This window comes from Ochotona princeps, chromosome 2 (assembly GCF_030435755.1).
Source record: "Ochotona princeps isolate mOchPri1 chromosome 2, mOchPri1.hap1, whole genome shotgun sequence".
Classification (NCBI taxonomy): Eukaryota; Metazoa; Chordata; class Mammalia; order Lagomorpha; family Ochotonidae; genus Ochotona; species Ochotona princeps.
In genome coordinates, this window is record NC_080833.1 from 132,471,825 (window position 1) to 132,485,287 (window position 13,463).

The 13,463-nt window shown below is 45.1% G+C and overlaps 1 pseudogene; it reads left to right on the forward strand.

Annotated features, from left to right (window-relative positions):
• Positions 1-7,202: 7,202 nt before the first annotated feature.
• On the forward strand, positions 7,203-8,261 carry LOC101520554 (probable G-protein coupled receptor 27; annotated as a pseudogene).
• Positions 8,262-13,463: the final 5,202 nt, after the last annotated feature.

Sequence of the window (13,463 nt, forward strand, 5' to 3'; positions counted from 1 at the left end):
ACATGCACAAGTTTGGCCTTAAACTACTTTTTGACAAATTTAATGTTTAACATGTGTTTTACATTTTCTTAGATAATAAATCATGTTTGCAATATTTTTAAATAAAAAGTTGAAAAACCAAAACTCTTTGCTTCATTTACAAAATTATTTTTAAAGAAAAGTATTTATAAGCAAAAAAATACGTGCTTATTAAATGTACAAACACATAAATGAATTTGACTGTTAGACTCAGATCCTATCCCAAGATAACCCATTAATATATAAACATATGTGAATATTCCAAAATCTGAAGGAAAAAAACCCACTGAAACAATTATAGTCTTGATCATTTGATGTAAGGAAAACATAATGTATATTTTCTGGGAACATAAATTAGTAATGCTCTTATCTGTTACTTTTTTTAAAAAAAAAGATTTATTTATTTTTATTGGAAAGGAAATTTTGCAGAAAGATCTTCCATGCAGTAATTCACTTCTCAAATGGCTGCAATCCAGAACCTCAACCCAGGAGCCAGGAGCTTCTTCCAGGTCTCCCATGCAGGTGCAGGGTCCCCAAGGCTTTGAACTGTCCTCTACTGCTTTTCCCAGGTCAAAAGCAGGGAGTTGGATGGGAAGTGAAACAGCTAGGACATGAATTGGTGCCCTTATGCGATCCTAAAGCTTGCAAGGTGAGGTCTACTATCATGCTAGACCCTATCTGTTCCATTTTTAGGTGCTGTTTTCACAGAGTTCTCAGCCCCTCTCCATCTTACTAAAGGGTCATCGTCTGAGTCATATACTTCCTGCTGGAGAAAACTGTGTGATTAGGATTAGGTTCCTTGGAGAAATAGATTTAAAAGACAATTTTCATACCCTCATTATAGGATCTTTCAAGGCAACCCCATAAATCATAAATGAAGCAATCAAAAATGATGAGGAACCAGGAGAGGGTGCTAGGATAGAGATGGTTTCTGTAGGCTTGTAGGAAGATAGTGGTGGCTTTATAAAGAAGAAACACAGCCAGATGTAAAGCCAGGAGGAAATCCACATTGCTTTGACCTAGAGACTTCAAGAACATTGAGATATCACTCACTGAGGTGACATATCTCAAATGCCACAAGCCTCCTTAATCATTGTCTCATAATTTTCCTTCTTTGAGTCATCAGAGCTTTGGTTTAGGATTGGACAGTCACAGCAATAAAAACTGTAGGAAACAGTGAAGATGTTGCCCTGTGAGTGAGTAGTGAGTTCATCAACTTTTTGTTTAAAGTTATTTAGTTTATTTATTTGAGGGGCACAAAGAGAAGAGAGTGGATGAGAGAGAATGCCCATTCATTTGTTCATTCCCCAAATTCTGGCAAGGCCCAGGGCTTGGCCAGGCCAAAGTAGTGAGGTAGGCAATCAATTAGGTCTTTCATGTGCGTGTGAGATCCTACCTCCTGTATCATAGTGGATACCTCCCAGGGTGCACGTTAGCAGGTAGCTGGGCGGGGTCATGTGTGTGTGAATTCCTACCTCCTATATGATCACCTGGTACTGCTCAGGGTGCATGTTAGCAGGTAGCTGGGCATAAAGGAAGAGCCAGGACTGGAATCCAGGTACTCCAGTATGTTCTGTTCATGCTCTGAGAGGGGCCTAAAATGCTAGACACACCACACATTTTGTATGCATTATTTTATATTGTCTTTTTATTATATTTAGAGAAGTATGTAAGATTCTGGCATGGTAGCCTAGTGCCTAAAGTCCTTGCCTTGCAAACGCTGGGATCCCATATGGCTGCCTGCTCTAATCCTGGCTACCCCACTTCCCATCCAGCTCCCTGCTTGTGGCGTGGAAAAGCATTTGAGGATGTAATAATAATGACTCCAAGCACTCACACGGAACTTAAAACAAGAGAATCCCAGTCTTCCAAAGGGGTCAGTGCTCACCAAACACCAAGGGCAACCAGAGACCATCAAGAAGTGTGTGTCTCTGGGCCAGGTAACTCTGAAGACTCACTACAACAATCATTAAAACTTTAAAACAGAACAGCATGCTTGGCTGAGAAACGCTTGACACCTGCTGAGCAACCCCAAGGAATATAACTGGGAGGATGCTTGCTGGACCCTCTCAGATATCACTGCTGGCAGCAGGGTGCAGAGATGCACATCCTTGTGTTGGTTGAAGTCCTTCTGAAAGCAGAGTTCCGTGTAAGAGGCAGCCAGCATCATCACCAGTGCCTCCCAGCAGGAACTCCTACACAGATCAGGTACTTCGTCTCATGGAGCTGCCTTAAACTCCTGTGGGATTTGCTGACTGTGATGGATTCAAAGATGACATCAGTGGCCCTCAGCTAACAGATCATCCTGAGGCTTGCATAGTGGCTCAGGAGTCTGTCCCTGAGCTCATCTCCTCAGCTACATCAAGTTTTTCCAGAGCCATGACCCCACGAGATAGACCAGAAGGACTACTCAGCTTGGCTCCCCAAGAGGCTGGAACACAAGAACAGTTCATCTTCTAGCAGCCTGAGGCCCCCCAGCAGTGCTTCCAGTCACAAAGCCTGCCTCCCAAAAGCAGGGAACACCACCAACCAGGAGGAGTCCGGTCCAGCACCTCTCACACAGGTTAGCTGTCCAGTAGACCACACCCCTCACCTGCCCCTTCCTGGAGGGAATGCCTCCATGAACACACAAAGCCATCAAAGGCTCCTGTTGGGATATTGTAAAAAGCAGACATGTCAAGTTGGCTTCCTTACCCTGGATTTTGGACACATGTGTTTAACTCTGGAGCCCAGAATATTACAAAGTAGGGCTGAGGTCATAAGCGCTTGCATTTTTTACTTTATCTTTTGCTTTAATGATGACTTTCCCTTCTGTCTTGCTTCAACTTTCCCAGTTGTGTGCTTTGAAATTTACCTCTTTGGTACTGGGATAGATGGAATATCCTAGAAGCAGGAGGTACACAGGCAGGAGAAAAATCCAGACACAGTGTCTTGGTTCAGGCAGAACATTAAACTGTGTGCTTGAATTATGAAATCTGTTGGTTTTTCTTTTGAACATTTTTTTTCTTGGATTAAACTTGCTCTTCCCTAAAGCTAGGAGTTTCTTCTTTAAAAATCCCAGCTGCCAGTGTTGTCCGAGATGGGAAGACTGACTTGGGACCAAGGCTTCTCCCTCCCCACTTCCCTCTGTCCAGACCCCTTAGTTTGGGAGCTCCCCCTCACTCTCTGGGGTCTTTATTCCCCTGGAGGGGAGGCCTTTGATGAGGGCTTTCCTGTGGATAGATACTGATCCCTCCCTTCCTATCGCTTTCCAGATGATGCACCTGCCCTTAGGTCTTTACATGGAAACACCCCTTGGAGTTGAAAGTGAAGTGGCTTTTTTTCCCCTGGACTAGAGATGGGGAGCAGCAGGCCTTTCTCCTCCTGGGTAAAAGGCCCCTGTTCCCAAGGTTGTAGACAGATGTTTAGGGCGGAGGACTGGCATGCTGTGATCCTTGGAAATCCCTGCCTTTGGCCTTTGTCCCATTGTGTAGTTGAACTGAAAGGAGTTTACTTCCAAATGAGAGCTGTCAAAAATTCCATATTTTTTTTTTTTATATTCTGGATGTTACATAGGCTCATCTTAACTTGTCTCCAAGGAAGAAGTGCCTATAATTTCTGTATGTAGGCCAGCAAGGGAAGCCAAGAATTGGGAAAACTGTCCCTTCAGAGGCCTGCTCCTTTTGTCTCTGCCTGGGTTCTGGGCTGCTCCCTGGGGTGGATCCACAGCAAGTGTGGTGTTTCTCTCCAAGATGCAACAGGTGAGGATGGCCTCAGGGTCTGGTGAAGGTCACCATTCTAGGCCTTCCAGCCGAGCACCCTGCCAGAGAGCAGCAGGGTTTTACTCATCCAGTCTGAAGGGTTGGTTTTTTTCCCCCACAAACATTATCAGGCATGGTGGCCTCTTATCACCCTACATTTTTCTGCACAGCAATAAAGGATGTCTGTATTACAAGCTTGTGCTTCTACTTGCTAGCAATGAAAGGGCCCACAATAACTACCTGAGATAATGGCAAAATATGCTATTTTCTGTTTAAAACCAATAGCTAAATGAATAATTTACTACATGAGCAACATGAAATAGAAGAAATAAAACTTTTGTCTTTCAAACCATGAAACCTAGATTCCACAGCCAAGAGATAAACTCAGGTCTTGAGCAGTAGCGTAGCAGTTAAGTCCTCAACTTGAATGCCTTGGGATCCTCAGCAGCCCCACTTCCCATCCAGGTCCCTGCTTGTGGCCTGAGAAAGCAGTCGAGGCCAGCCCAAAGCCTTGGGATCCTGCACCTGCGTGGGTGACCTGGAAGAAGTTCCTGGCTCCTGGGTTCAGATTGGCTCAGCTCCAGTGGTTAAAACTACTTAAGCAGAGAATCATCAGACAAAAGATCTTCCTCTCTGTCTCTCTTCCCCTCTGTGTATCTGATGTTAAAATAAAAATAAATAAATAAAAATGAAAATATGCTGTTACTGTGATTGTTTGTCACTTTTCTAAGAATCAGAAGCTAGTACGGTTTCTTCACAGAGATTGCATACAGAAAGAAGCTAGGCAGCTGCATTGTTGTGTAGAGTAACCAAAAATATTGTAAGATTGACAGGAAAAGCAGTTAGCTCTGAAATATACAGGAGCTTTCTTTGAGGTAGCTCTGCTTCTAGGATCCTCTTGCCCCTGTCAGGACTGCGCAGGTACCTGGAGGCATTCCCCAGGAACATTCCTCTTACCTAGAGGAGACTCTGCACGGGCAGATTTCTGTCCTTTCTCTCCCTCCTTGTCCATGAAAGGACAATCCGTGGAGAAAGAAGCATGTGACAAGAAACTGCAAATCATCAAACTGCTGAGGTGAAGCCTAGGAGCTAAAAGCAAACTTTCTCAACAAGAGCCAGGCTCCTGGGTCCCACAGGACCAAGGACAGGCATTCCTCTGATATCTGTGTGATTTGAAAGAGTGTATTGCATCTAGAAAATATCCATTTTCTAAATAATGCCTCAGCTATCTTATAGACAACTCACTAAGTCATAATTACCCACTGACTGTGAGATTATACCTGTGTGTTGTGAAACTGCAAGTTTGCACTAACTTATTAGGCAATGGTAGAAAACTATTCAGACTTTTTTTAATTATGTGCAGAAAAATATAGGGTATATAACTATGGTAAAAATGAAGAAAAGAGGACACTCTTCTTAATTTAACTCCAAATTTTATATATTCATAACATGCCAGAAGGCTATCAATGTCTAGAAGCTAATTCCTTACCTTGCATGTGCTGGGATGCTGTGTGAGCACTTGTCCTGCCTACTCCCTGTTTCTGTCCTAGAAAAGCAGTAGATGATGGCCTAAAGTCTTGGGATGCTGCACCCACTGGGAGACCTGGCAGAAGCTCCTGGCTCAAGCTCAGCTTGGCCCTGGCCATTTTGGCCATTTCGGGAGTGAACTAGTGGTTGGAAGATCTTTCTCTTTGTAATTCTGCCTTTCCAATAAAATAAATAATTCTTAACAAAAGTTCAAGTTGCTTCTCATGATGTGTAAAAAGCTAGTCACAGAGTAAAAAAGAGAACAAATCCTTTCACATTTTCCTTTTTATTAAAAATATTTATTATTATTATATTTATTTGAAAGGCAGGTTTACAGAGACAAGAAAGATGCACAGAGATCTTGTGTTGACTGATTCACTTCCCAAATGGCCAGAATGGCCTTAGCTGAGCCAGTCCAAAGCCAAGAACCTCCTCCAGGTCTCACATGTGGGTGCAGGGGCCCAAGGACCTGGGCCATCCTCCACTGCCCTCCCACAAGCAAGAAGCTGGGTGCAAAGTGGAGCATCTGGTACAAGACCCAGTGAGCACACGGGATGCCAGCACCTGCAGGTAAAAGATCAGCCTGGTGAGTAACCGTGCTGGCCCTCTCTTCTTGTTTCAGCTTTGGGAAACTTGTCCATCAATTTACACAGAAATAGAAAGCAAACTGCAGAGTCACATTTTAATAAACTGTTTGCATCCTAAAACGGTGTAATAAGACCAGATATGCAAACTAGCAGTCTCAAAATACATAATCTGTCAACCAGTTTAATACAGCGTCTTCTGTGAAGTAATTCTGGTATTTAGAATGAAGTTTTTATATTTACCCAAAAATACATTCTTTTTTTCTGTTAAAATTTAAGCAAATTGCTAGGCATTAACTGAGATTATTATGTCACCTCAAGTGCCTTTTCGATCATGAAATTCAATCCATTTATCCTGCGAATACCTTCTAAAAGCTACTCTAAATATTGATGTAGCAGCCAAGGTTACCCTTACGTTCCAAACAATTTCCCAGAAATATTTTGTTTTAGATTCACCTACTTTTAATATTTTTCTATCTAACCTCTTATGTAAATTTACATATAGACAGATACACTATTTTTTTTTTCTGAAGAAGGGAAATTAGTATATCCCAATGTGGAACTGATGATAAAGATTACAAAGTGAAGGCCTGGCATAGTGGTCTAGTGGCTGAAGTCCTTGCATTTTATGTGCCAGAATGCCATATGGGTGCCAGTTCTAATCCCGGCAGCTTCACTTCCCATCCAGCACCCTGCTTGTGGCCTGGGAAAGCAATTGAGGACGGCCCAAAGCTTTGGGACCCTGTACTCACATGGCAGAACAGGAAGAGGATCCAGGATCGTCTCTTAGGATCAGACAGCTCTGGCCATTGTGGTCACTTGAGGAGTGAATCATGAGAAGGCAGATCTTCCTCTCTGTCTCCCCTCCTGCCTGTATATCTGAATTTGCAATAAAAAAAAATAATTTTTTAAAAAATGTACAACATAAAGGAGGATAAGAAGAGTATGCTGTTGGGCAGCCAAGGTGTGTGCTCGGGCGGAGGGGAGGGACCTCCGTGGGGCAGCAGTGGGCAGTGGTGTTGTAAGAGAAGGAGAATACAGCGTACTGTGGGGGCATCGCAGCTCTGTTCATTGAAGGTCACAGTGCACCATTCCTGATGTGGTAGCGGCCATGCTGTCAGGGCTGCGGGAGATGGGGAGGGGCTGGCCGGGGGCTGGGTGAGCCCCCTTGGCCAGGGAGATGGCCCAAGGCCTGCGTGGCGGGGACAGCGGCAGCAGTGGCGCCTGAGCGTGGGCCAAGAGGCCAGAGAGAGCCGGGAGGCTGTGGTTAGCCCCAGGGCGGAGGGCACACAGGGAGAGGCGGCTATAGCGAGCAGGAGCGAAATGGTGCGGCATGGCGGCCTCCCTGGGCCTCAAGCTGGCCACGCTCAGTCTCCGGCTGTGTGTAAGCCTGGCAGGCCACAAGCTATTAGCACTGCTCATCATGCAGTAGCGCAGTTGCCTGCTGCTCGACCTGGGTCTGGCTGGTGGGATGCAAGAGCTCCCCTGCCTCCCGGCAGTCGTGCTGGCTGTGCGTTGTGCCATGGCCACTATTGGGGCGCTGCTGGGCACGCTGGGCTGTGGGCTGCTCGCCTTCCTGGCCGCTCTTCTGCTATCATGCCTCCTTTCTGCTGTTTTGCGGGGGGTGTTACCCGCTACCTGGCCATGGCACACCACCTCTGCTACACTGAGCGCCTGGCCGGCTGGCCGTGCACCACCATTTTGGTTTGCACCTCTTGGGCGCTGGCACTGGCCACAGCTTTCCCACCTGTGCTGGACAGCAGCAGTGGCAGCGAGGAAGCGCCATGTGCCCTTGAGCAGCGGCCTGCCGGCCCCCTGCATGCTTGGCTCCTTGCGGCTGCTGATGAACAGGGTGGTGGGCACCACACACCTCATCTACCTCCACCTGCTCTTCTTCATCCAGGATCGCCATAGGATGAGGCCAGCGCGTCTAGTACCTGCCGTCAGTCACAACTGGACCTTCCACTGGCAAGGTGCCACCGACCAAGTGGCCACCAACTGGACGGCAGGCTTTGGCAGTGGACCTACGCCACCCGCGCTCCTGGGCATGGGGGGCGGGGACATGGCACGCTACCGGCTTGTGCTGGAGGAGTTCATGACGGAGCAGAGGCTGTGCTGGATTTCCTATGCCACAACACTGCTCTTCCTGCTGCTCTGGGGCCCCTACTTCGTGGCCAGCTACCTGCGGGTTCTGGTGCAGCCCAGCGCCATGCTCCAGGCCTACCTGATGGCCTCAGTGTGTCTCACCTTTGCGCAGGCCGGCATCAACCCTTAGTGTGCTTCCTGTTCAACAGGAAGCTCGGGGACTGCTTCTGTGCCAGTTGCCCTGCTGTCAGAGCCCCCAGGCAGTGAGGCCACCCTCCCTTGTGACTTGCAAGGCATAGGACAGTGAAGGCTCCATGGAACCTGGGCACTGGCACATCACATCTCCGCCCAACTCTTCGGCCTGGGCAATGCTTCTGTCTTCGTTTTCAGTGAAGAAACTGCCTTGAAGATGACTCTCAATGTGAACAAACACCTGGATTGTACAGACTGTGGTCTTTTGGGAGTGTATGGGGTTGATAATGGTGGAGGCGGGTTTGGGGGTTAAGAGGGAAGGTTCCATGTGCCAGGTTCGCACCAGCTCCAGCATCTTCCAGCAAAAGATGCTTTCAGGTTTTCTGGGTGGCAGTAGCTCTGCCTTCTTGTCCTGGTTCTTGGCATCCTCTCCATGCATGGTGACTTTTCTCCTTTCTTTTAAGTGCAGGCTACACTCGTTTTATTCTCCGACCATTTCTTAAGAATCAGGGCCAGTTTCCTGGAGAAGCTGTCTCTAAGGTGGCCTCCAAGTGACTTTTTTTTTTTTTTTTTTTTCTTACAAAGGAGACGAGAAACCTGGGGAGGGATTGGCTGCAGGTGTCCCATTTCTTGGGAGTCTTCTTGGGAAGGAAGCAGGTGGTGGTGGTGGTGGACAGGGAGTGGGAAGGTTTCTGACCTGCCTTTGGTGGGTTTGATCTGCTCTGTGGTGTTGCTGTGACTTTGGATGAGCAGACAAGGGAGTAGGTAGGAAAGGCCATCTTTTTTTTTTTTTTTTTTTTTTTTTTTTTTTAAACTTAGGAGCCAGTTACAAAGGCCATTTTTGGTTCTTTACTTCCCACTGCTGAAAACTAACTGGGCAACTGTTCTTTCTGTATTATATCCATTTCAAATGGCAGTATTTCTATAACATTGTGGCTTCTAAAAGAGTAAAAAGTGTCTTGGTTAGTGGTGTGTGGGGTATATAGCATTGGATGTGGCTGTGTGTTCCTGTGTGTTCCTGGTGGTTGGGTCTTTGGGCTGGGGAGGGTTCTAGGAATAGAGTACCAAATCAAAAGTTTAAATCAGGTTCTTTTTGTTTTTCTGGGGGATGGGGTGGGGAGGTTTGGGCAATAAACAGTTAAAGTATTTTATGGCGATGGCTCATGCTTAGAGTAGCCTGGATGTATCCTGTCTTCTGAAATGAATTTGAAAATTGTTCTGGTGTTGGTCGTATGGGTGAATGGCCTTGGCAGGTACCCCAGTTCTGGGAGACCAAGTGTTCCCTTAAAGTGTTTTGCTAGGTTAAGCTGTGCTGTTTGTTCTCCTGAGGGTTGTTTGAAATGAATACTGAGAACTATAATTTTGACTGATGTTTCTTTGCTAGACACTGTCACCTTCAGCTGAAAGACTCAAATTGGCAAGTACTATACAGTTTTTCTTGCTTCTACTGCTACATTTTTATTGAGGTACCTTCCATTTTGGGGATTTATATCAGTATTTTTCTTCGCATTATACAAATAAACCAGGATTTTCACTCTGGAAAAAAAGAGTATGATGTTATGTTAAGGGAATAACTTAGCAAAGAAAACATTCACAACTATGTGTGTGTGTATGCCCACCTATGCATATATATATATATCCATTATACTTTATGTATTAGTTTCAATATATAAAGTAGTTAATTCAAAGTAATAACCATGAATTTTATCAAAATCAATTCATGACTCATGAATAAAATTACTTATTCCAATTTGAAGTCTATGAATTGATTTAATTAATATAATAGATTGCTTGGTTTTATTAATTTTATTAACATTTATTTCTATATATATTAATGTGTTCTTATACTTTCTTATATTATTTTTTTTCTATGGAAGGAAACCTTATGGATTTTTTCCCTCTTTGTCAGGTTTAATTTACTGAGTAGAATGAAAGCACTGGTGAGGATTTGAGGAAAGATAACCACAAATTAGTCCAGTTAGTATGGAAAACAGCATGAAGATTTCCTGAAATATGAAAATTCTTTTCAAAGACCTTTGGGAAGCATTGTGCACGGGGAGGTATGCTTCTGGCAGAGATGGAGATCCTGGGTCCTGGATCCTGGGTCCTGGGTCTGGTCTGGATCCACCCTGGTGTGGCCCTTGGCGAGTGAACCAGCAGAGAGAAGAGCTCTTTCTTTCTGTACCTCTACCTTCAGAATAAACAAACTTCTTTTAAAGAAGATCTGGATGCTCCTGTCACAACTATATGCTTTTTTCTTCTTTTCACAATCTTATTTTCTTATTTGGGACTAAAACTTAATATCCACTTGCCAGCTCAAAGACTGTGTTAATGTACTCAAGTATCTGAATGAATTTCTTTCATTTAATTTTATTTTGGGTTTCATACATTTTTTATACTGTATATGATTAGGTCCATTACCTAAAGCCCAGTAACTTAGTTACGCAAAAACTGTCACACATGGACACATATGTGTGATGATGGAACAATTACCTATATTTAAAACATGTGGTCTAGGAAATAAAAAGAAGATGTATGATAAAGGAAGAAAGTTAGTGGAAGACTAAAGTATGGCAGAAGAAGGAGGAGGAGTAGAATGGAAGTAGCTGAGAAAGGCCGAGAAAGAGAGAGAAGGAGAAGAAGAAACATTAGCTATAGCAGGCATGGCCAGCACACGTCATTACTTATGTACTCCTCTTCCTTGGGGGACACAGGACTGTACTTACTCACCCATGAAATCGAGTTTGGCACTCTAACAATGTGTCATGAAATGTGAAGTCAACTAGCTTTGTACGTTAGAAAACCATTGCTCAGCTTTTCCTAATTGTTTTCTCCAGTCATACCCACTGTGGAAGTGTATGCTCTTGTGGAGATGCCATAGATGGGAGTATTCCAAACTGTTCCTGGGAGCCCCCTGGAGCTACAGAGGGACAGATACACTGTGGTGGACTGAGCTCCAGAAATGTCCAGGTTTCCATCACCACAGAAGCGTTTAGACTGTGGTGATTGAGGCATGGAGAAAGGAAAGGAAGGCAATTGATAATGCAAAGAAAAATGAAATGGTAACTCAGGAAAATAATCCTAATTTAACAAAATGCAGCTGTTCCTAAAGAGACTAATATAGTTATTTTTGCTATAAATTCTATAATTCTAATTTTTCGGGTGTAAACCATAGCCAATGTAGTACGCTCGCCTACTCTTTGGATTAGGAGTGTGTGAATGCGTCAGAAGGGATGGTTTGTCTCTAATCTGCCCCGACCTGCAGGACACAACGCTCAAACCCTGAGGGTGGACTGGGAATGCCGGGCTGCTGGCTCTCGGGCTGCTGGCCCAGGAAACACATGGACACATGGACTTTGTGCCCACTGCTCTTTATTTTAATCCTCATATATAAATACCTTCTTCTCTAGGGGAGGAGGAGAAGGGGAGGCATTTCCTGGAGCTAATCATCTATATTGAAACAGGTGAGGAACTAATTATCTATATTGGAACAGGGGAGGAATTAATTATTTGAACAGGAACAAGGCGGAGGTTCTGTTCTACTTGCTTTGCACGGGATGTTCTAGCCATAATATCCTACTTGCTGTGGCCCTGTTTGCCCAAGGCAGGCTTTGCAATGCAGCACACTATCAGGTATGTCAACAGGTCTAAGTCTGCAGCTCCTAACACTAATCCGTGGTATCTTGAGTTCAAGCAGAGAGACTGAAAGGGGCAGATGCCAATTCCAGGAGACATGCAGATGTTTTACCTTCATGTCTGGCAGCTGATCCTAGAAACTGACCCCAACTCATGTTGGGACTGAAGACCGAAGCAGCTGTGTGTGTCCTATCTGTGGTCCCTGGGCTTCCTCACCTTAGGGTGCCCTCAGCGGTCAAATGTACATGGTCATTCAAAGATTCACAAGAAGACATTCATCAGACATTGGTAAAAGTACATTATCTTTTGTGACCAGATCTTGAGAGTCAAACTGCATCACTCTGTGTCCATCGCTGGAGTCTAGTTGCTAAAGTCCTTGCCTTGCATGTGCTAGGATATTGTGTGGGTGCTAATTTATGCCTGGTTTCCCCACTTCCTGTCCAGTTCCCTGTTTGTGACATGTGAAAGCAACTGAGGTCAGCCAAGCCCTTGATATCCTGCACCAGCATGGGATATCCTGAAGAAGTTCCTGGCTTCTGGCTTCTGATCAGAGGAGCTCTGGTTGTTACAGCCACCTAAGTAGTGAATCAGTGGGTAGAAGATCTTCCTCTCTGTCTCTTCTCTATGTATATCTGCCTTTGCAATAAAAATAAATACATCTTTTTTTAAAACAAGACATCAGTTTGGGCCTAGCACAATAACCTAGTTGTCCACTTCACAGGCCACAGTAAGTGAAGAGACCCAGTTCTTACACATGCACTCCATGGTCAGATCACAGATCCAGTGATTTTTACATGTTTGGAGTTCCGAGTTCAATGGTCCAGTTGGGCGTCCCCACAGAAACTTCGCTAGAGGTGATCCCAGACCTGATTCCTGTGTGTGCCAGCCAGTGTGGGGTCTTATTCAAGCCATTACCCAAATCAGCCTACATCCACACTGATGTTTGCGTTTGGTTTTGACCCAAGTTCCATCAAATATGCAATCCAACGCATGCTGTGGCCCACCCCACACCTTCTCACCACACTCTTGGCCTTCATGAACAACAACAAGAATTACAGGCTAGTTGGAGCAATCCCTAACAACCCCTACCAGGCCATCCTCCAGTCTCAGTTCCTGTGCATCCTGGTATGTGTAGTAGACTGGATCAGGCCATCCCACATCCCACTCAGCTCTCATACACATCAATGGGCATTGGAGCCTAGCTCACTGTGACCAATCCCATTCTCAAGCCCATACTCATGCTGGAGGGTGCCACTGCCTGTTGAGCCAGGCCTGTCTCCAGGCCTGGTACTGGTCACTGGTGGGAGCTACAGACCATCAGAAATCCCTACTATCACATTTTTCCCTAATAGAACCTCTCCCAGCCCCCAATTCATGGCTTTTTAGGTGGTTCTGTGGTCTAGCCTGACAAGATTTGCTCACAGTTTCAGCTTCTATAGCTAATGCAGCAGCAAAGCCCAACCAGCCTGCAGTTAACTGTGACTCATGCATACTCAAGTGGATATGATCACTTAGGCCAGCCTGACGAAGAAAGTGTGATGATGTCATTTCTAGTTGTCAGTTAGCAGGAGAGCGAGACGTGTGTTCTCAGTTACACTTGCATGGAGTGCAGTTTCCACTTGACTGAGTCATGATGGCGGGAGGGAATAAGCAAGTCTAGATTAACTGAATATTTCTGACT